The sequence below is a fragment of the Tursiops truncatus genome, chromosome 6, assembly GCF_011762595.2.
Source record: "Tursiops truncatus isolate mTurTru1 chromosome 6, mTurTru1.mat.Y, whole genome shotgun sequence".
Classification (NCBI taxonomy): Eukaryota; Metazoa; Chordata; class Mammalia; order Artiodactyla; family Delphinidae; genus Tursiops; species Tursiops truncatus.
The window spans coordinates 29,876,403-29,896,715 of record NC_047039.1 but is presented as its reverse complement, the minus strand read 5'-3'; the positions used below and the strand labels follow the sequence as shown (position 1 = coordinate 29,896,715).

Genomic DNA, 20,313 nt, shown 5'->3' with positions numbered 1-20,313 from the left:
AGGGGTCCCCGAAAGAGAGCACTGGATGGAGTTCTTGATCAGTCTCCCCGTCTGGCCCTGAATACTTGGTCGCAACGACAGAGTAGCTTTTTTTTTTTTTTTTTTTTTAAAGTTTGCAGTAAACCTTAGATATACCTGGATAGTTCTATAGAAACGCTGGTTGATAATTCTAGTGACTTATCAACGTACTGTGTTCTCAGGAAGTTAGAATGACCCAGGATAGAGATTTCTTTCATGTTTATTAAATAGAGCGTTAGGACATAAGCGAGTTCCATTATTACATTAGACCAGTAGTATTTATTATGGTATTATATTATTATATAACTATCTCTAAAAAAGGGGGTTGTTCTGAATAAGTCACCCACAGTATCAGGTTTCTCTGCTTGGTCGTGACAGAGACAGTAGCACACTCATTCATTTAGACTTTAGAGTACTCTGAAAAATGGAGAGAGAAAATGAAAGAAGTGTATTACTTTTGAAACACTAGGAGAGATTTTATTTACTAATGCAAATGAGAAGTTTGTTTTTCTACACTTAGAATTTCAGTATGCTACTTTGCAGAAGTTTGGACTACCTGTTTTCTCCTGAAATTGGGTTAAGTCAAAACTTGATTTGTCATTGTAATAAGTAATACGAAATAAGGTAAGTAGTCTGTCGTTTCCTGAGTGATTTCATTGAAAACTCTCAAAAGTGAATAACGTTTTTACAAACCTTACAGCAGATATGATTTTTGTTGCTTTAATTATTTTACTGTTTTTTGATTCTTGAAAGCACCAAGGGATTAAAATAGCAGTGTGTTGTTTTTCTGCTGCTAGAATGTATGATGAATCACTTCTGATTCTGAAGCCAAATTCTTGCTGATAGCATTGCTGCCAACTTCTGTGATGTGTTGCCTTAGTATGGGCATTGCAGCGTCCGAGAATGTGCACAGAGCACATCGTAATGAAGGTGATACCAAAGTTTCAGAGTGCATTTAAGGATACCAAGGGCAGCTTCTGAGAGAATTACAAAAAGAACTGGCCTAGGAGTACAGTCATTTGTAAGGAGTCATCCCGAGTGTGTAGAGTGTGACTCTTTAAACCAAGAGTCACATATGTCACTTCAGTTAAACAGTAATAGAAAAAGTTGTCATTTTGAATGGGCTTGAGTTTTCTGACCATACCTTGACATGCCATGGTAGGTCGTGTTTGTTTAACTTTCATGGTCTAGGTGTTCTTAAAAATGTTTGTGAGGTGATGGATAGATGAGATCATAAAATGTCCAAAGAAGGAAAAAGAGTTACGGCTTATTTAGTATTTTAAAAAATAGTTTTTAGCTGTTATTTTTTTAAACCCAAAGTAAGATTACCCAAGCACACAATGTATCATGCATAAAAGAAGTGGAAGCCCTTATCTTTGTGGATAACCAGCTACCATCACTACCAAAATCTGAATTTGAAGTAACCGTTATCTGTGACACCCAAGACCTGACCACTGCCTTCTGAGAATGAGAAGGGTAGGGACTGAGGATTTTGCCTTCCAGGAAAACTGGAGTTCTTCATTGAGCCATTTCTCCTGAGAGAGGCTGTTGTGTTGGAGCTTATGGGGAGGACGCACTTTTGACTTTTCTTAGGAATTGTGGGCAGCAGTTTTGAGGAGGACGTGAAAATGAAGTGGGTTGAGACCATCATGCTGAGCTTCCTTTCCAGGAATGGAGCTTAAAGCTGACTAGCTTTGAGGGTGGAGGTGGGCAGGGCAAGAAGGTGGGAGATTTCAGAATTGTATCAGACAATATTAATTATCAGCGTCTCCCGTCTCTCCTTCTGGTTCTGCACAGCGGCTGAGCCCTTTGCCCACTGTTTTGCCTCTGCCGCACCTGGGAGAGAGTTTGGAGCTCACTGAGGCAAAGCACATGCAATATTTTCAAGGGCAGGGTTTAGAAAGGGGGAGCGATCAGCTGCCAGGGGCATGAGGACAAGTTCTGAAAGGCACAGAAGCTACCCTGCAGCTGGTAGCCGAGGTGTGTCGTCTGATTGCCCGAGTGTCTATTCCAAAACGCAGATCAAATTCTGTGCTTATGGGTATTCAGATAGGTCATTTGTTAACTTTTTGCTGAGATTTGAACCTGTTATTCGTAGGAATGTAGGTAGTTAACTTACTATTGAGTTTAGTAAGTTTTTTTAAATGTTTGCCATAGCAGAAGTCAATTTTTCTTTTTTCATGCGTTTACTGTTTCTCTGCAACGTTAGAATAAAACTATGGTGTTTTCTGCTTTTATTCATTTGATGTAACTGTAAAATAAGAATATGAGTTTTAGTCGTTTCTGGTTGGTTGTACATTTAAAATCTAGCCATTGCTTTTATTTGCCTACTTTGTCTTTGCCCCTTTCTCTCCCTCCTGCTGCCCTTTCCTCCATCCCGTAAGTCTGTATTTGCACCTTCAGGCCTCAGGCAGAATTCATCCCTGATGGGTGAACTTGTGGGATGACTGGTCTGTATTTAACTATGCTAGGGTCATAACATTTTTTCTCTGATTTTTACTGACCTGCTCGAGGAAGGAAAACAGAAAGCAGTGGTGCAAGGCCAGAGTCTGAAGAGGGGCGTTTGGTGAGGAGTTAAACGTTAAAGAATGGAATCTTACAGGAATGATTATTTCCCCCCCTTAAAATCTTGAAGGCGCTAAGTGGTAGGCATAACCTGGTGTAACTTGAAATACTAGTTGAGGTTTTCAGTGAACTCAGAAGGAGAAGCAAAACAAACTTATACTGTGCTCAGCTGTGGGTTAAAATAACGAATAATGAAATAAAGTAAACTGGGTGAATGAGAGGTACCACCGGTAAAGTGATTTAAGATGCTCTCCTGGCCTTTCCTGGCCTACTGCTGTGTTGTGTCATTTCCACCCACCCACCAGATAGCTCTACTGTCTCTCTGTGCTGTCTTACGGATTTTCATTTCTTGTCTTTTCTGTAGATGCGTCATTCTTTTGTCTGCATTTTCTCCTATTTTCTCTCACACTTATTTCCATTTTACTTTATGTTTTAGCCCTTTTTCCACTGGTGTAACTGAATTCCTTTACATTGTTGGTTTTTTTTCCTTCAATTTTAGTTACAAAACTCACCTCTCTTTTGCTTCTGGTCCTCAGGTATTTTCTCCTTACATTCTGATATTCCTTTTTCACTATTTCGAGTTCCTTTTATTTAGTTTGAATAATTTATGCAACAGAAAGGCAAGGGGAATGTGAACAACTATACAAAGAACAACTAGGATGAATGGATCAGGCTGCTCTGCAAGGGGCGGGTCAAACAATGGCGATTGCCACAGTGAATTGTATAATGTATATTTTAAAAAATAATATTAATAGATTTTACTAAATGACTACTGGTTTTGGAAGAACACACATTTTTTTTCCTGCTTTTATTTTTAACTGGTTCAAAGATAAATACAAATTATCTATCATATTGAAAGATTAAGGACTAATATAATGTTCTTATAAATATACACTTGATAATACAGCATTTTCGATAATTCTTTAATCAGTATTCTAAGGATTATATAATAATTTGTGAAATCATATATTTGAAGAAAATATCTGACTGGCATTATGATTTTTTTAGAGGAAGAAAATTCCAGTTTTCATATTTGAAAGAAGTACCTTTTCTACTTTATGCACATCTGAAAATAGAACAAATTTTAAAAATACTAATTTCTAGTCATCAGTAAGTAATATGATGTCAGAAGTACTCATTGGCATACTTTCAAAACATTGAAACTTCAACAATACTAAGGTTTGCTGTTATTATTAACAAGAGCTCCTTCATGTGTGTCTGTTTACAAGCAAGTGTCTTGCTGAGGGTAAGATTGGCCTCTGTTACGATTAGTCATAAGAAACGCTAGGTGCAAATGGTCTCCAAGAAAAGCACCCTTTAAGGTTACCTTAATTATTCTTTTCTGCCAGAACCTGAAAAATAATACCCGTAAGCATAAAATTGTTTAAAATTTGGTGAAGGTTTCCTTGAAATATTGAGCGAAACATGAAAATCTAGAAAGATGGTTGTGAAACTGGATTCATAGCATTTAGCGGCCATTTTAGTGGGATCTAAATGGTAAATTCTATTTTCTGAGTCTTAGAGAGAAAATACTGGAACTATTTTCTTTGTGACAGTATCCTTCCTAAATTCTGGACCATTTTCACTCAGCTTTTTCATTTGTTCTTTCCACACGCTTGATTCTGAACTGAAATCATTGATAACCTTGATAATAATTCACAGAAGATTTTTTAAATCCAACTTGGCTTATGCATTTTGCCACATTTATTGCTCCTTTTAAAATTTTACACATTCTAGGAGAGTGTTTTTATTACACTTTTGATATTGAAATATTCAAAATGATAAAGGTAGGTACAAATTTTAAACTATTTAATAAAGTGCTTTACTGCTATTTGTCTTTTGTGACAAAGATCTGTTTTCTATTTGGTTTATGATTTCTGGAAAACAGTGTTTAAGACTAATAAAAATTTTCTGTTTTTTTTCTTGGATCTCTAACAGCAGTCGGCAACGGTGTTAGGCTTGACTCTGCAGCTCTTAGGATTCAAAGCTTGGCAAAACGGCACAAGATGAATTTAGGGAGTGCTGAACCAAAGGGTCCCTTCTCTTTATAGGCACTACCTGCATTTAGCAAAATGGTAGGTGTGGGCAGCCACTCTTCTGTAACTGAGGCAGCATTCGTGTTGAGTGGTTTCCCAGGCACTGGTGCCCTTTCCTCTTTTCGAAAATGCTCTTGCCATGTGAGAATTCATAACTAGTCTACATTTATATAGCTGTAACCTCTTACAATAGCTTCATTGATACTTGATCTCGTAGAAAAGCTTTATGGATTCTAATGAGTCACAGCTCTTGAGGCACCAGCCGCCCTCTCTTACGCCTTCCCTATCAGTGAGTGGCTTTGTGTCCTCTGTTGTACTGATTGTGCCTTTGGATGACGACTTACTTGAGTGATAGGAGGAGGCAGAATAATTTATTAAAAATAATTACAAAGAAACCAAACAAAAGGGGGAATTATAGCACTGTTAATATGCAATTCGTTATTTTATTGCTGAAATATTTGGAACTCAGTCTTTTTTGTGCGTCTCCCTCTTTTCCTTGTAAATCCCTAACAAATACATAACTTATTAAATTTTCTGTACCAGGTCTCAGGTTAGATCTGGTTTCACAAGATCTTGGTTGTTTTTTTTTTTTTTTCCCCTTAGCTGGACCAAGGAAGAATTGCTGATAAAATGTATTTTTGGTAGCCTCAGGAAGGAGGTCTGATCTGTATAATTTTATAGGATTAAATTTTCATCGATTTTGTAGATTTTTCTTAAGAATCTGCAGTTCTTTAAAGAAAAGTGAGAATTTTGAGTGTACTAAAATTTCTTCCCATTTTCAGCTGGCATGATGGGGAAAATTTAAGTCATCCACTTACCCTCATGCACTTATTCACATATTTTAAAAAGAATCTTTGAATGGAACTATTACTGTAATAATAGCTGACACTTATCATGTGTCAAACACTCTTCTCAGTGCTTTACATGTATCAACTCATGTAACTGTACCATTAAAGTAGTTTCACAAAATAGCAATATGATATGTCAGATGCTTTGTGGAGGTAGATGAGTTATAAACAAATCGAATAATTGTTGTAGAAAAGAATGCTTTGGGCAAGACTTAAAAATTCTTTTTAACCCAGGCTATTGACATTCCTAGACCACCAACATAAAGCATACGTTTCTAAGTTAGGAAAATCTCAACCAGCATGTATTTTGGAAACACTTGAAAGTGTGCAGATAATTACACCATTGTTGATTTTAGCAGATTTGATGCCAGCAGCCATCAACTCTTATGTGCCGTGAGAGATGAAAGCCATTTTAATATAAAACATAAGAGTTTGGCTAGAAAAGGGAGGCGGGCAGAGGAAATTTTTGTGACTTTTAGTTTTATAGGAAGCATTAGTTACATTCCTGTGACAGAATGCTTTACTTGGCAATCATTCTCATCTTAGGCATTTTAATGAGCTGCTGTTTTGTGCCTGGTATCATGTGGCACTAATAAGATGCATTATTTTAGTAGCACCTACTGGTGTCAGTGTAGTTTAGGGCCTGTCATTGTTTCCATTAATCTTCTATTTTAGGAGGCCGACACTAGCATGTGTCTTTAAGTCTAGCCAACATGTATTTCATTTATGTTTCTGGGTCTCTGCACAAAGGAAAAATGACACTCAAGCCTTGTGTTTCCAGTACTTAGAAAAGGACCTGATCACATACAGCCTCAATAAATATTTGTGGAATGAATTAGATGAGTGAATCTCACAAATGGTACCTTTCTATAAAGTTATACCTGGCTTTTGCATTTAAAAAAAATTTAATGTCCAGGTTTTTATTTTGTTCTCTAATGACGGAGGTTTCCATTAAAGCACATTTGGTAGAGCTTTCCTGGCTGTCGTGGGTCATCTTTTTCATCTCTTCTACAAAGAGAGCTCAGAGCCAGGAAGACTGACACTGATCCCAACTCTGCCACCTAATTATGTTCCTTAAGTTTGTCGCTTGACTTTTGCTTTCATCTGAAAATCCTTTCATTTAATAGGCCAGTTAAGCCAATTTGTATTAATTATAAAATTAATATTTACAGTTTTATGATACATTTTTTTCTCTTTTGTCCATTTTTTGGCATTTAGGAAGGCTTGTATTTTTGTTCTAATGGTTACTTTGACATGATAACACATTTCTGCCTCTTGTCCACTTTTTTTTGCTCATGTGTATTGATTTCCTGCTGTGAGCAATAGTAAAATTAGATACTAACCTTTTCTCGCCCCACCCCACTCTGTCTTCCATCCTGTGACTTGAGGTGTTACCTTTTAGCTTCCAGGTAAATACCTATGACACAGTCAACAAACTAATAGTATTTTTCATATAATCTTCCCGTCCCCTCTCCCCTTTTTGATAGTTGTACCTCCAATGTCAGAGGATGTAACCATTACATATTATACTGTATCCTTTATAAAATCACTTAGTTTTAATTCTGCAAGTCCATCTATATTTAATGCTCATCACCTACCCTTGTATTGATCTTCAGTCAGTTTGGTTTTTTGAAGCTAGTTTTATAGTGGGTTTCTCAGGAAGAGCTTGGGGCAGCAGTAATTCCTGAGTTCTTGTATGTTTATAAGTTTTTGTTCTTTATACACGAGGGTCAGTTCAACTAGACATAAAATCCTTGGCTCATATTTTCTTTAAGTATCCTAGATATGTTCCTCCATTGTCTTGCATAAAGTTTGACAGTGGCCTCATTTCTTTTCCTTAGTGACCTGGTTTTTTCTCCTGGATGCCCAGATTTTTTTCTGTAAATTCCCCAAATTTTTCTTTAATATAACTCATTGTGGGTCCGTTTTCCCAATTGTCACTTGCTTTTGAGCTTTATTTTCTTCATCTGTAAAATGAGAATAATGATAACTGTTTTTGCCTGCTCAGGGAGTGGATTTGAAGACCAAATGAGATGCCGTATATAAAGTGCTTTACGTTTATTTTACTTTCTTGTTACCCTTTAAGATGCCTTGTTGTCAGGAACTTTAAAATTTACAGTACTTCATTCTATAGTCAGTCGGATTTGAGTTGGCTTTATATTTGTGAGAAATCTAAAGTGGATACCCTGAAGTCTTCTGTCTGTATTCTGGCAGTGAATAAACTCACCCTGATCCACTTGGGTAGAATTGCTGGCCTAAAAGCACTGGTGCTTTTTGAAAGTATCTCATTTAGAAAACTCCACCTTCATTGTATTCTTCTCATACTCTTTCCTGTCATATGTTAGTTTCCCACACAAAACTCTGGGGTTATGTGATTTTAGTTTATATGTGCATAAAACAAGGCAGAGGAAAAAAAGTTAAAGGACTCTATTTTTTCAGATAATGAGGGGAGCTGAAAACCTAAATCAGTCTAATCAGTCAACATATTTTCTTAGATTTGTTGTATATAAGGCCCTGTGTAAGAAGCTGCTGGAAAATGCCAAAGAAACAGGAGATGTCATTTCTGGCCATGGGAGATAAAACACACAACATATCAAAGATCATTTACTACAAGCTAGCATGTGATAAATAAATCTAAACCAATGTAGCACAAACTAAGGATATGAGCATATGATGCATTTTACCTGAGGCTACCCTGGACTAGAGTTTCCATTCCTGGACCTTGTTTTGATAAAGCAGCCCTTTACACATGCAGGCTGGAAGTTATGGTGGGAAATGGAGTAATTGAATTAACTGAATCCATTTTAATGCTTTTACCTGATTTGTAAGCACAGATAGGGGTTTGATTGACATACATATAAATAGTGTTAGTGTCTTTATTGAATATATGATTTTAAAAAATAAATCCATCCATGTTTTGCAAGTAAGGCTGGAACCCATCATAAAAATTCTTCTGACACTTATGAATCAGAATGATTTGGAAACCCAAGGCTAGAAATGTAATACTGTTTATGATTCTGTGTAATGCATTCCTTATTAAATTCTATATTTACTTAAAGTATTTATTTACTAACTTCATTGCATATCCACAACACATAAATGAGTAAGGAGTAGGGAGTACAAAGATGAATGGAAAACAGTCCTCAGAGAGTTTACAGTTGAGATGTAAAAAACTAGAAACAGAAGAAAACAGAATTGAATGAAACCTGTATCAGAGGTACATTAGGTATGCATACAGAGCAATTTGGATCTCATAAGGAAAGGAAGCCATATCACTTTGGGCTATTTGCATTATCCACAAGCCTTGTCCAGGCTAATAGCAGGAAACAAATACTTGCTCCAGTTCATTCAACTTCTGTTATTTTGTAGAATTGAGGATGCCGTAATTTCTGTTCTCAAAATTCAGATTGTCTTCATAAGAACATACTGAAACTGTGAAGTTGGTATAGTTGACCCTTGAACAACTTGGAGGTTAATCCAGGTATAACTAGCTTACAGTGAGTCCTCCATATCTGAGGTTCCTCCACATCCCTGGATTCAGTCAACTACGGATCATGTAGTACTGTAGTATTTACTAACGAAAAACATCCACATGTAAGTAGACACATGCAGTTTAAACTCACATTGCTCAAGGGTAAGCTGTATTTCTCTTTGGCTCACTAACGTGAAATCAAAGTGCTGCAGCAAGTTTAGGCTACCTCTGAACTTGAGGATGTAAATTTTTCATTCTATTTCTCTATTTTTTTTCCTTTTATTTGCGTCTTTCAGTTTTGGGTTTTTTCCTTCCCTCTAAATATTTGGTTTCAAGGCAAAATGAGAAATGAGAATGTTTCAGAGTTAGGGGTGGTGACTTCAAGTTCCAGAGCTCTTCAGAGTTGCCCCCTCTTGTGATTTTTGGATGTTGTGTTCTCTTATTCAAAAAGTATTCCACGTGTTTTCAACACCACAGATGACCTCTTTTTTTTTTTTAACAGTATTTTAAAGAACAGTTATATACCCCTTTTATTTTTTGGTGATGAGAACAAATGAACTTGTGAGGTAGGCCACAAAAATGGCATTAAGTGTATAACCAAATCATTGATCATTTTATGTATCTTTCTATAAATCAAACAAGCATTTTTTTAAATAAGGAATACCATATTTATTTTTAATACTTATTTATTTGTTGGCTGTATTGGGTCTTAGTTGCAGCATGCAGGATCTTTCGTTGCGGTGCGAGGGCTCTGTAGTTGTGGCATGTGGGCTTAGTTGCCCCACGGCATGTGGGATCTTACCCCGACCGGGGATCAAACTGCGTGCCCCCTGCAGCGGGGCGCAGAGTCTTTATCACTGGATCGCCAGGGAAATCCCTGTTCTTTTTTATTGTGAAGTATTCTGTTGTGTGGATGGACTACATTTTGTTTATCTATTATTGGTTGATAGATGTTTGGATTTTTTGCAGTGTCTGGCTGTTAGCATAGTGGTTTAACTATCTTCAGTGTAGACCTATTCCTCTTGGGTAGTTACCTAGGACTGGCATGGCTTGGCCTTTTGGTAGTTGTATGTTTAATTTTTAAGAAACTACTAAAAATTGCCACCAGCAATGTTTAAGGTTACAGTTTCTGTGCCTCCTCGTCAGCACTCGGTATTGTCAGATTTCTTTTTTTTTTTTTTTTTGTCAGATTTCTTTACATTAGCCATTCTCATGGGTATTAAACCATGTTTTTTAAACTTAAGGCTTTTATTTCTTGTGAGGATCTGTAAGTATCTAGGTAATCCTAATAAACTTTTGTCCTCCATTTTGCAGATCAGAAGGCAGTAGTGCAGTAAATGGAAAATCTGAATGTCTCCCCCAAGATCCCCAAATGAGTCACTGAGCCTAGAGTCCTCATGTGTCAGTGGGAGTCGCCGTGACCTACTTTTGTTCCGACTCTTGTCTCCCTGTGACTCTGGTCCTCCTTGTCCACATAGCCTTGTTAGGTGTGCCTTTCTTTTGATCTTTGTAGAATGATCCATTCTTGTCTCTGGAATTTTGTCTGATGAAATCCAGTTGTTTTCTGCAGAGGGGTGCTAATGTCTTGGAGAGGTGACCCTTCCTGAAGTATGCAGATCTTGGGTGGCTTGCAGACCTTGGGTGGCTTGGGCCTGGCTCCCAAGGTGGACCCCTGATGACTGTACCACCATGTGTCATCCTGTCAAAGAGGCTGGATACTCGTCTTGCCAGAGCCTTGTGGGAGTTAAGTGAGGTGTCTTATCTAGAACAGCTGGCACTAACGAAGCATTTAGTACATTTTGGAGCACCTCTTCAAATAAGATGGTGGAAGACTGACTACCTAATAGCATGTGGATAGACACCATTCGTTTTTTTTTTTTTTCCTTCTCCACAGTAGTGAGATAGGAAAACATTCTTAAATTTATTTATAGACCAAAAAACCCCCAAAAACAAAAACAACCCCCCCACCCCCCAAACCAGCCTTGATTTCTTCCTGTAATTGTTCTTTGGTTGGCAGCGCATATAGCGGTAGTACTCATACAAGTCTGTATGTTTTGTCTCTATCGTTTGACTTTATTCAAGAAGACGGGTCCTATTTCTCCGCACTACTCTACAGTTTCATTTGCATCTCTCTTCAGTTTGTCTACTACAGTATAGTAAATTGTCATTGTTGTTGTTCCAAACAGGAAGCTCTCAAAGTGCTCTTCAGGTTGATAAGATTTCTATTCTAATAAAGCTCCATTTTAAAATCAGTCTATAATCATTTTTTGTACTCAAGTCATTGCTTTTATTTCTTTTCCCCAAACTGTTATGATTTGAAGTTCCTTTAAAGGCTGGTGGAGCTTATACAAATATGCGCTAATGAATGGCACTGAGTATTGGGCATACCTCCTCCTCTGTTATCATTTTGCAGTATATTTCTGGTCTAAGGGGAAGACTACCTCTGTTACCTTTCACTAGGCAGGGTTGCATTGTTCAGTTTATTTCCTGACAAAAAGTGAATTCTAGTACAGGTAGTTGTCTTGAAATGATTATATTCTCTAAAATAGTTCTTGGTCATCTTGAGTTTCTAACATAGTTTAGAACATAGTTTTTGGATCTGTGGAAATAATCATCGTTATGTAGTGCAGCTGCACAGAACATTAGAAAGAACTAAAAAGTTCAGGTAACTTAAAATAAAATCGCCAGCTAGGAGCTGTCTAAAATACCTGGAAAAATGATAAATCAAGCACCTGGAGGAGTGTGCTAGTGAATAAAATGTTACGAAAGCTACTTGAAGTCCTTGACACTTGGGTGTGCTTGGCCACAAGAGTGAACAGGGGGGAGAGCATCTCGTGGAGAGTTCAGCAACTCATGCTTCACTTCAGCGCTTTATTTGGAATGCTGTACAGGACTGGAGTTGTTAGACTGGGGGAAAGGCCTTATTGCTTCTCTGACTCCAACCCTTGTTTTACATGTGAGAACATGGGGGTCCGCAGTGCTGGCCTGGGACCAGGCCCGGCTCTGTCCCCCCGTGCTCTTTTCAGCTGTCTGCCAGGGCAGCTCCTCGAAGTAGGAGGTGGGGAGCAGCTTTGGATGCTGGGCCAGGAGAAACGTGTGCAGCTGGTCTTTGTCGTGTTCTGGGGCACAGACACCTGGGGGTGGCAGGAAGCAAGGTCTGGGAGACTCAGGCTGCCCCTCCAAGGCCACCCCTTGTGGCCTAGAAACTCGTCCAGAGTGAGGGCCTTTTCATGGTTTATGGAGGACTCTCCCATCCTGGCTTGGTTAGGTGTGGACTGGGTCAGATCTTGAAGGCTCAGGCCTTCCAAAGAGTGGGTAAGACTACGTGGTGAGACAGGTGTCTTCAAGGGTTGGTGTGAAATTTTGCTTTTCATATTAAGTTAGTAAACTTTACAGGGCATAGGTTATTTGAGGTTTTTGTGATATTTGTCACGGACCAAACAACTTTGACATGAAAATGTTTTTGCTGTTTTTAGTCAAACAATAGTGTGACCAGATAACAAGCCATTTTATTTTGGAATGCAGTAAAGGTACTCTCACAAATGCCTTTTCTTCAGTCTGTGCAGATATTTTTTAATATATACATTATAATTTTTTTCTAAAATGCATGGCTGCTTTCCATGTTTAAATATATTCATACCTTGATGTATTGCAATTTTAAAGTGAAGTGAAGTTTTTCTGTAATCTTTCTGAATTGGCTATTTGCTTATAGGCCAAATGAAACCAACTCTACCCCCAAAACAGTATTAATAAATGCTGAACTTGGGTTATAAAAGGTTTAGTCCCCCAGATCTCTATGTACTATTGGCAGGACAAAGTGAATAGGAATATTATGGTTTGCGGAAGAAACTGCTTGTGTGTTTTCTGCGATACAGCGGGCAGATAGTGTCTCAGGTGGGCAGGTGAAAAGAAAAGGTAGGTACTGAGCTGCTTCAGACTTGTCGAAGGCGCCCTTCCCTTCGTTCCCATCAAAATGAACGCTGCTGGAGAGAAGGCACTGGATGATACTCCCGTATTGCCAACCCTGGCATACTTTGAGTCTGTATTAGAGATTAAGTCACTGGCATGGCCAGCAGTAGCATTACCTAATCGTAGAGCACCAGGTTATCATAAGATGAATCTAAATGATGCTGAACTATCTTCCATCAAAGGATCACTGATGTACCACTGTGCATGTATAGCTTGGGTGCGTGTGCATTCTTTAACCATTTCATTGGCCTTTTACCTCTGAGCCGGGGAGGTTTTGGGCTGAGACTGTGACCACTATCTCCCATCTTGGAGGAAAGCTGCAGCCGCTATTTCCAGAACTGGCGCTGTTTGAGTCTGTGTCTGCCTCTGACTCATGCTTCCCTAGAACTGCCCTGGGCATAATGCAAAGTCATTGTCATCCTGAGCCTTCCTAGGGAGAGGCTCAGTGGAAAAAGTGAAGGTGGAGCAAACCTGGCTCCAGAACAGAAGGTGAAAGATACGTTTTTGTTTACTTTTGCTTAACTTCACATTCGATTTTTTTGGGAAGTGCTATAATCCTGATGAAGTTCAAGATAATAGAAGAGGAAATCTGACTTGTTGCTACAAGACTCCTTGCTCTGGTGTTCAAATTCTTGAACAGGACAAGGAGAAGAGAGTAAAATAACCCTAAGTGATTGTTGTAGTTCTTGAACATGTATTCATAGTTGCTCGGTTTTTAATTTTTTTGTATCAGACCTGTTTTGCAATCATACACTGTTACAGAGAAGGGGAGGGGAATGTATTATAAATATATTTGACCTGCAGTATTCTTATTACTTGTCTTTAAAGTGATCGTCCAATAATCTTGGAGGGTGAGACACATCGTTTAAATGAGGGTTAAAAATAAAGAAGTATATCTATTGTATTCTTGGTGGCACTTTTTCCTGTGAAAAACTGTTAATAGCATATTTAAAAATACTTCCTTTTGGGCTTCCCTGGTGGTGCAGTGGTTGAGAGTCCGCCTGCTGATGCAGGGGACGCGGGTTCGTGCCCCGGTCCGGGAAGATCCCACATGCCGCGGAGCGGCTGGGCCCGTGAGCCATGGCCGCTGAGCCTGCGCATCTGGAGCCTGTGCTCTGCAACGCGAGAGGCCACAGCAGTGAGAGGCCTGTGTACCACAAAAAAAAAAGAAAAAAAACAAAAACAAAAACCTTCCTTTTTTAAAAAGACAGCTCATTATAGTAAATTGTATATCAGAAATAATTCAAAATTAAAATAAGTGAACAATAAAATACTATTTCAACAATAGTTCAGTTTTAACAATAGCTCAGTATAAAGAGTTCATTTGTCAAGAGCATTTACTTCCCAGGCAGTTTCCCGACTCTAGTTTTCTTGGCAAGAGAAATGTTAATCTGTTGTGGATAGACACTTTTTTTCTCCTTTCCCAGAACATGTGTGGTTTCCATTAACTTCTCTCTCCACAGAACTTTGGAGATGGCCGCAGCTAATGCCTTGTGGGTCATCTGCGCTCTTAGAAGTAAATTGAAATCGTAAAGTACATTTCCTTCCCCCTAGAGGCCTTCATGATATGGAATTCATAGTCAGACAGATGGGTTGAAATCCCATATTCACCCCTTGCTAGCTTTTTAATCTTGAATAAACTAGCCTGTGTAAGCCTCAGTTTCCTCACCTGTAAAATAATTACTGTAACGCATTTAGCAAAGAGCTGCCACTGCGTCATTGCTCACCAACAGTAGTTATTACTGTTGGTGGTGATGGGCTTTTACAATGCTGTTATCAGGGTTTAAAGTCATTTGTCATCCGTGGTATATTAATGAGAACAGAAGTAACCCTGAGAACCAACAGGATAGACCAAGAAATGTGGCCACGGGAAGAATGGCCCTAAGGGCATGAGTTGGAACATCAGCCTGGTGTCTATGGGCCAGCTGAAGTATCCCCAGAGTTAAGACCGGGGAGGCAGCCCCATTACTTCTCTGGCAGGTCCCAGCCATGCCTAGAGGTGCACCTGTTTCCCAAGCTGACACATGAATCTGCTGTTTGGGGCCACTCTGCCTCAGGGAAGAACTGCCTCACATTCTGTTGGAAGTTTCCACAGGGATCCTCCAAAGAGAATTGTAGTTGAAATCATCAGAGCAGTTTTATTGATTTGGGTTCAGGTCTTAGTTAAAGTGATCTCAATTTGCAAAAAGTCTGGCTATCACGAAGTACAGTGTTTGCTGGTGTCCTGAGCCCTATGTAATTCCAGGAAGCTTTTAAAGACAAGTGTTGAGATATCCCCATACACACACCCTGTAACTATAGAGGTCTGAGTTTACAATAACTATTATTCTTATGTAGAACTGGCTTGGAATAGTTAGTAAGTTTCCCCAGATGCTGACTTACTAATAGAAACCCACCCAGACACAGAAGAAATGGGCCCAGTGTTTGTCTCAACTATGAGTAATGGCTTGTGCGTGATTTTAAAAAGGCTTCTCAGAATGTCCTTGCTTATGTAAATCCAGGATCAATATTTTTTCAGGAAGAAGTCTTTATTGATAAGCCATAACATTATTTGATAATTAGATATAATTTTCAAGTAGTTAAAAGGGTCATTGGACAAAACCTTATAGACTGACACTGGCTTTTTAGTTGCTAAGGATTGAAGTTCCACATGCCCTCTACATTATGAGCATGCTTGAATTTTTTATGAGAAGGGAAGTCTTTTTTTATGCAGGATAATTTTCATGTCAAATGTTATATTAGCCAGCTAGCTCTATCAGATTATGCAGGTAACTGCTTTTACTCACCTGATCCCTAGTTTTCCCCTGTGAAGTTTATTTTAAATAGAGGTTAAGGAATGAGAGAGAAAGTGGGATGTGGACGAGGGGAATGAATCATGAGCAAACAGTGCTGGTCATTTTGTTAGTCCTTGGCATTCTTGGAATATTCTTACCTCTGTTGACAGAGAGCAGTAGTTCAGCTGCAGGCTCACAAGCAGTCAGGGACAGTGTGGGCCCCTGAGGAGGCCGCTGGAACATTCTCCCCATTTTCTCCCAGGCAGAACAGTGAGAGCCACTGGAAGGATTTCATAGGCCAGGGGGGTGCCACTCACCCAAGTGCAGCCGTATAATATGTGTGACCCCTGTCAGGTGGTGTTTTTCTGTACTCCGGGCCCAAGTGTGGGGTTCCCCATGCCATTGAGTCACTGTGTCTCTGAGCAGAGGGAAAACAGTTTTATTGCTTTCTTCTCAAAGTAGAGGAAATGCTCAAGAGTGGTGGGAGAGAAGGGGATAAATATAGTATTTCCTTTTTCCTGCCTGAATACTCTTTTCCACAACATTTCATTTTCATGAGATCCTATCCACTTCAACTAAAAATAATTCCATGCCGTTTCTATCAGATTGGTCCTCTCATCACTTATGTACTTACTATTTTTTTTTCCCCTATTCAGAAACTTTTGTACAGGGACGTATGAGATGGGCCTAAAATGCATGTCTTCTGGACATGGCACATGTGCTGCAGCTTCCAGCTGGGAACTTCTGTGAGTAGGTGGCAGGGGCAGTCTTGGTGTCCTGGCTGTGGATGGTCAGAAAACTACAGAGACTCTGACTAGCTTATCCTTGCGCTTAGCTCTTTCATGACCCTTTTTCCAGCAGGGGCTGTTCCATATGCTTGTCACCCTGCCCCTTCCAGCCTTCCATCAGTGAGTACTGTCAGCTCACAGCACTCAGACGTGGCCCCAGAGAGCCCGCTCCTTGTCTACAGTGATGGTACCGTCCGGTCCCTTGTTCTGCTGCGAAGAGACCCGTCATGAGTCTGCAAAGCAGAGCTAGCACATGGGCTGTAAGGCCCGACTGAGTAAAGCAGTGAGTTTATTTAATACATGCTTGGCAAGTTGGCTCTTTAAGAGATGGGAGAGGGGAGGCAACGTAGGTTGTCTTAGGGTATCATACATGGTGTGCCTGTTTTACCAGATTAAGGTTTTTGATTATGTAAAATTATTAAGTTGATACTGATTTTAACAAATAAAACCTCAGTTTGAGGTTTGGGAGGTAAGTGGCTTGTATTAGATTTTTTTTTTTCTTTTTAACATCTTTATTGGAGTCTAATTGCTTTACAATGTTGTGTTAGTTTCTCCTGTATAACAAAGTGAATCAGCTACATGTATACATATATCCCCATATACCCTCCCTCTTGCTAGATTTCAATATGGGAACTAAACATAAGAATTTCTGTAGTTTCTCATTTCCTAATTGTTTAGCGTGTCCATTATCGTGTGTAGCCTAATGCCTGGCCTGGCTTTGCCCATTACAAAGGTCTTGTGTTCACAGGGTGGTGGACTCTGTTCCCAGATCCCAGCACTGCCCCAGCCGGCAGTGCACAGTAATAAGTAAGCTACTCGTGGTTACCAGCTAATAGGGCCGTGACCCGGTTTGAACTCCATAATGAGGAAAGAGCAGATTTATTTGCTCCCCCTGCATGATTCCCTCCCCTCATCCTCCTTTATTATCTTTAAGAGGAAATTGAATAGCAAAATTCTGCATTCTCATAATGTTAATAGCCTGATGTCATCTTTTCCACTCTGGAGTCAAGAAAGTAAGAGGGACAACCAAAACACAGATTTAACACTTTGTAGCTGTGCAGGGCTTCAGCTGTAGGCTCTGTGTGTGTATATATATGTTTTAAACTGCTTGTGTAAGGTGTAGTGTACATACCATATAAGTCAGTGTACAATTCACTGGTTTTTAGTAAATTTGCCAAGTTGTTCAGTCATCCCCAGAATCCAGTTTTAGAACATTTCCATCATCCCAGAAAGATCCCTGGTGACAATTAGCAGTCACTCCCCGTTTCACCCCCTCCCCAGTCCCTAGATAACCAGTAATCTACTTCTTCTTTCTATACTATAGGTTTGCCTTTTCTGGATTTCATGTCAGTGGAATAACTCAATATGTGGTTTTACGTGTTTGCCTTCTTTCACTTAGCTTAATGTTTTTGAAGTTCATCCACATTGTAGTGTGTATCAGTAGTTTGTTCCTTTCTATTCCTGAGCAGTATTCCATTGTGTGGTTGTACCACATTTTTTTTTTTTTTTTTTGCAGTACACGGGCCTCTCACTGTTGTGGCCTCTCCCGTTGCGGAGCACAGGCTCCAGATGCGCAGGCTTACTGGCCATGGCTCATGGGCCCATCTGCTCCACGGCATGTGGGATCTTCCCGGACCGGGGCACGAACCCATGTCCCCTGCATCGGCAGGCGGACTCTCAACCACTGCGCCACCAGGGAAGCCCGGTTGTACCACATTTTTGTCTGTCTATTCACAGTTGGTGGACATTGGGGTTGTTTCTGGTTTGGGGCTATCTTTAAAGACTCACACAAGTTTTTGTATGGACATGTGTGGAGTTTTTTTAATTGTGTTTTGGGGTGTTTTTTTTTCTGTGTGTGTGTGGACATATGCTTTTAGTTCTCTTGGGTAGATACCTAGAAGTCATATAGTAAATTTATGTCTAACTTTTTGAGAACCTGCCAGATTGTTTTCCAAAATGGCTACACCATATTACCTTCCCACCAGTGATGTATGAGGGTTCCAGTTTCTCCACATCCCTATCACAGGCCATATTTAAGGAATAATCTTAACCTTTGACTCGGAACCTTTGACTAGGAACAATTTTAAGTATTTTGCAATTTTTCAAGCATCGTTAACACATGTTAACTAAAATTATAGTCCTTGGTACTGTATTCTGTCTAATCTCTTGGTTCTGCCACCAGGCATGCTTGCAATAGTTTGACAACTTTCCATTTAATTTTATAAACTTAATATAAAGTATGGAGGGGTGTGTGTGTAGGTATGTGTGTTAATTAATCATAATTAATATGCCGTTAATTATCTAAACATTGGTTTACTTTTAGAAGGGATTTATTGTTTGCACTTTTCTGTTTTTAGTTTCTCTTGTTTTTCAAATCAAAGGTTGTAAGTTTATGTTTCTGATTATATACACTGTTTTAGTATAGACACATGTATCTATAGAACCATGTTTTATGGTGCTTTAAATAATTAAATGGTAAAGTTTCTAGCTTACAGAATTAGGTAGCTTTTAAGGGTTCTTTATTAAAAATGCAACTAGGGATGTTTATATGAATCTGGGCTATTTCCAAAGATCTCACAAAAGTTTTACAGGAAGAATTTATCACATCACTTGACATGGCAGGGATTACTGTGCACGTTCAAGACCAAGTGGTGAAAATAGCTCATTATTTTGTTTATTCTAGGATTTGCAGGTATGTTTTATTTTGGCGTGAGCTTATCAAATAAACTTATTTTTCTAAGTAAGTCATACACTCAGTCATGACCGAGCATTCTGGTAAAGTAGACATTTCATCATGGGTGAGGTTCATGACCGCTCTTTGGGTATGAGCCGAAGCGTGAGTCTCAGAACACTCGTTACAGGCCCATTTGTCTTTTGAGTTTGTGATTGTTCAAAGTGGATTTTAGCAATGACCAGCTTAAAGATGATACCCTTCAGGGAGGGCACGTGACCTAACGAGAGGAAAGGATGAGAGGCACTCAAGCACCAAGTGACAGAAGTCTGGGAGGGAAATAGTGGCCGAGGTGATTTTCTTATGATCTGATAGCTGAAGAGAGAGCCTCAACTGGATACAATTTGCATGAATTAGTCGGGCTTCCATAGGCACTTTGTCATTGTGGGGGCAGTTTGGTGAAAAGGTGGTTCTCCCGGGTCAGAATCACCCCCATGGGGGTGATGTGGGTGTTGCAGTGATTGGGGGTGCTCCTGGCGTTTAGTGGCCTCAGCCTCAGTCCAGGAACATTATGCCTGCAATGCGCAGCAGTTTCCAGCATGGCGAGGAATTATTCTGTCTTCCACACAGTCTTCAGGTGTCTGCTAGAGAGTTACACAGGTGAAAAACCTGTGTCTAATGTTTAACCTTTAAGCTCTTTTATATGCACAGTTTTAATATTTACTGAATTATCTAGGAATGTGAGTGCCAGATAAATCTGGGAAGATTGTATTTTGTTGAATTTTCCCGAGAGTTGTTCGCCATTTTGGAAAATCTTGTCATCAGTGGGAATGCTTTTGTGTATGAGTAACTATACCTCACACCTACTTCAGTTTGTGTTAATAGCTGTGTGTTTATGGGGATTCCCTAGGCCTCTCATTGCTTCATTATGTCTTATAGGGTATTCAGGCTTGATAATACTGAAATCCGTATTAATGCATTCTGACCCACTTCCCTTTTAATTTTCCTTTATGTTAGAGATGAGGCATTCTATTAAGGTCCCCGCATCATATGTGTTATGTGAGTTACGGTATTTAAGAATTTCATTTCAAGGACTTCCCTGGTGGCACAGTGGTTAAGAAACCACCTGCCAATGCAGGGGACATGGGTTCAAGCCCTGGTCCGGGAAGATC

General features: G+C 39.4%; 1 protein-coding gene and 1 long non-coding RNA gene across 17 annotated transcripts in view; both read left to right on the top strand.

Moving 5' to 3' along the window:
* Nucleotides 1–20,313, top strand: part of AOPEP (aminopeptidase O (putative)) — a 372,968-nt gene that overhangs the window by 276,379 nt on the left and 76,276 nt on the right. The gene's annotated exons all lie outside the window — the stretch shown is intronic.
* Nucleotides 15–18,967, top strand: LOC141278958 (uncharacterized). 2 transcript variants are annotated; one of them, XR_012332457.1, is made up of 2 exons: nucleotides 15–16,428; nucleotides 16,544–18,967. It is a non-coding gene; the product is annotated as an uncharacterized lncRNA (long non-coding RNA). The 2 variants fall into 2 exon arrangements; XR_012332458.1 differs by having other exon boundaries at nucleotides 16,541–18,967.